We start from the raw sequence: 4,122 nt of genomic DNA on the forward strand, positions 1-4,122 counted from the left end.
ATGAACGTGCAATCCTGTATGGGTGTGTAGGAGGTGTACTTTTGGTAGTCGTTGTGTTGCTTTCACCGGATTGGTATACGAAAAACATGTGGTATGGGATTTGAACGTACCTTGCTATGAGTCTATGATGGAGTATCCTTCCCGTATATTTTGTACGTGGTAACTGTGGTGGTATGATTGTTGGTTGAATAATGTGATGTGGTGGTAGTATCGAGTACGGCCGGAGTTCGTATGTCTTTATGTGTGTGGATTGTGTTTTGCATAGCTTTGTTGTTGATGTTGTGGAGACGGAACTTCGGGGACGAAGTTCTTTTTAAGGGAGGAAGACTGTAATACCCAGGATATTTAAGGACCTTGTTGACTGACTCTGTTGACCAAGACCGACCTTGGGGAGGAATGGAGGAAGGACCAGACTTACAACACGTATTTTATAGGATGACTTACTCGACCTAGCAGAGGCTACTCGGCCGAGTATCTTCAATACTCGACCGAGTAGAGCCTACTCAGCCGAGTACTCTGGTACTCGACCGAGTATGGCTGCTGTTGACGCGTTAATATAAAACGCAAGTTCGCGAGATTTATTTCATTTCCCATTTCCTCGACAGTTCCTCTTTCTCTAACCCTAGCCTGCCTCCCTCTCCTATCATCCATTCCTACACACTCTCATGAGTATAGGCTAAACCTTCACCATGGGAAGGACGGGATTCACTTAGGAAGGATGGCGTGCGTGGTTGTCGTCTGTGTCGCCGTCGAGGCGTGTATTAGGTAAGTTTCTGCCTTGTGCTTCTTTTGGGTAGTTCGTTGAGGATAGTTGTGTAATAGGAATGGTTATCATTGTAGGATGCGTACTGGAGTCCTGCTTGGCTGTTATAGATGTCTCTCATGGTTGTGACGAGGTAGGTTTTCCTACTCAATACCGTTAATTGATTGTGGTTGTTATTGTTTCATATCTATTGTTATCTCCTGATCATCGGTGTTTGAGTGCTGTGGTGACGGTGTTGGTGTGATCGTGTTGTGATGGTTGTGGTATTGTGACAGCTGTGATGCTGGGTGTGTGATTGCGGTGGAGTCACTTGCGGGAGTGGCTTCACACCCTAGTTCGCCCTCCGTGGAACCCGCCACAAGAGGGGATGTGCACATTAAGGGACAGGGATTGTTAGTCGCTCGTTGATGAGCTGGACTAGGTGGGATGGGCTGCGGTCACCCACTGGCGGCGAGGATTACCTGTTGCGATGGGTAATCTGGCAGGGCTACACACTTCGGTGTGTAGTCGGTTACTATGCGAGATCGGGAGGCTGGGTTAGAGGATGATCAGTTGATTACATTGTTTATCTGATTTTACTTTTGATTAGTCGGTACTGACCCCGTGTTGTTTTGTGGTATCTGCTGTGATCCATTCGGGGATGGTGAGCAGTTGGCTTAGCAGGTACTGTTGATTGTGGCCGCTAGGATTGGAGGGATCGAGTTATCACGCTACCAGTCTAGAAGTGCTGTGTCATGAGTTGTTGTAGTCTTTAGTTTGAGTGTAAAGAGTTGGTAATGAGTTGTGTTGTATAAGGTGCATTAACATTTTATAAATGTTCTTTTATTGTCTGATTTGATCTACTTCCTCGGGAAACCGAGATGGTGACACCGTCATACACTGGAATGGTCCTTAGTAAGGCGTTCTGGTGTGCGGGGGTGTTACAGTCACAACTAAATACTAAAGTATATGTTACCATGTTAAGATATATGTAAAGCTCAGACAAATGTATATTTCGATCTCCAACAAAAGTGGTCACATAATAAAGATTTTATAATGTCACCATGTGTTATATAGATTTTATGATGTTAATTCATACGTGTTCATCTATTGTCTATTATGTTATCATGTTAAGATATTTAGTCTTGACTAAGGTGGTCACATTCTCCACAAAAACGGTCACATAATAAAGATTTTATAATGTCACCATGTGTTATATAGATGTTATGATGTTAATTCATGTGTGTTCATCTATTGTCTATTATGTTACCATGTTAAGATATTTAGGCTTCACCAAGGTAGTCACATTTCTGAACAAAAGTGGTCACATAATATAGATTTTATAATGTCACCATGTTTTATATAGATGTTATGATGTTAATTCATGTGTGTTCATCTATTGTCTATTATGTTACCATGTTAAGATATGTAGTCTTCACTAAGGTGGTCACATTCTCCACAAAAATGCTCACATAATAAAGATTTTATAATGTCACCATGTGTTATTGATGTGAACATTATTTGCGCACATTTAGTCCCCTAATTGAACCCATTTTGCATACTATTATAATATTCTATGGCCATTTTATCCGTCAAAACCTTCCTATTTGCTTTTCTATCGAATTTCATATGTTTTGTAGAAAAGGAGATAATAAGGCGGAAATTCCCGTCTTTCGTGCATATTTGGAAGCTTATTGATGATATTAGATGGACTAGTATGAAGAGGAGGCAAGAATGATGACCAAAGACGTAGGAATAAAGTGTATATAGAAGGATCAAAGGGTTAAAAGTAAGAATGACGAGAGGGAAGGCATTACAAGAAGAAATCGCTCGAAAACCGAACCAAGGGTTGCTCCTTTGGCTCTGAAAATATGCTAGATGGAACGGCATCGAAAAAACAAGTGATCTAGGCTTTTGAATCACTCCAATAGGAGTCCGGATGAGAAAATGACGTCCGTTTTACAATCCGAGGTCAAACAAAGAAGCTGTTCGCCAAGACGCCCGTCTTCCCCTCAAGACGCCCGTCTTCCTCAAGACGCCCGTCTTCCCCACAAGACGCCCGTCTTTTGGCTGGGAAAAACAAGAAATTTCACTGGAAGAGAATCCGCCCGTCTTCTCAGGAATCCGCCCGTCTTCCCCCAAAGACGCCCGGGCAGAATCTCCAAAATCCGCCCGTCCCGACCCAAAGACGCCCGGATTCCCTCACAACACAATTTCGTCTTCTTCAAGCTTCAAAGAAAGACGCCCTTCCTTCGAAAAATACCGGCGTTTCCCTGCTCAAATCTCAAAAGTGTAATTACTAGTTTAGCCCTTAGTTAACCCTAATGCATCCACCTAATTTCCACTATATATACCCCATTTGTAATAATCAAATCATCAAGTTTTATTAGATTAGAATCAAGTTTCCTTACATTAAAATCCTTCTTTAGATTAGATTAGGAGTAGATTAGAATAGATTACTCTTTAATCTTTCCACAAATTACACATTAATCTCTCCTTAATTATTGTTCAAGTTTATTATTCAAGTTTGTTACTTTTGGGTAATTGAAGATTATTGGGTTATTATTGGAGGATTGACAACCCTTCATCAATCAATCAAGTTTCTTCTATTATTCTTTGCTTTATTATTTGGATCACCTCAAGTTTGGTATAATTCCTTTACCCTTTAATCTTAATTGTTCATTTCTTCATTCTATTATCATGTTTATACTTGTTGTGATGTTTGACACCATTAATGACATGTTTCCCATGATAATGAGTGAGTAGTCTTTTAGCTAGGATTAGTGGGTAATTAAGGGAAACCAACATGGGATTGATTCATGCTTAATCTAATATGTTCACATGATTAAATTGCTTGCTTGTTGTGATGTCAACTTTATGCACATGTTATGTTTGATGAAATGCTAAGCCTATGAATCTTTGCATTTACAACCATCTCTTATCTACTCAACTTGGCTTGTAAGATATAAACCAACTCGAGTCTTGTTAGACCATGCATAGAAGTTGAATAGGAGGAAAGTAAGTCGACTTGTAGGTGTTGTACAATCTAATCGATTCGGCTCCGGGACCCAACTCTTCCTATGAACCGTAAGACATAAACCAACTCGGTTCCTCCACAACACTAATTGCTTGCTTAATTTTGTAAACATGTTTGTGACACGTCTGTCGCGTACCTGTCAAAAATAACCAACTGGCTCTAACTAATATAGCTAGGGAAGTCGGGTCGAATCCACAGAGAGGTAGGAGTTTGTCGGCTAAACTTAAGTTCGTCCAAGTAACCAATTTGGGGGTTTATAAAATGTGATTTCTAAACTAAGAGAATAAGGAAAGAGGAATAAAAGGAAGGAGTTTAACAGATAAAAGAGAATAGCTAAGACAAA

Source organism: Silene latifolia, chromosome 10 (genome assembly GCF_048544455.1).
Source record: "Silene latifolia isolate original U9 population chromosome 10, ASM4854445v1, whole genome shotgun sequence".
NCBI lineage: Eukaryota > Viridiplantae > Streptophyta > Magnoliopsida > Caryophyllales > Caryophyllaceae > Silene > Silene latifolia.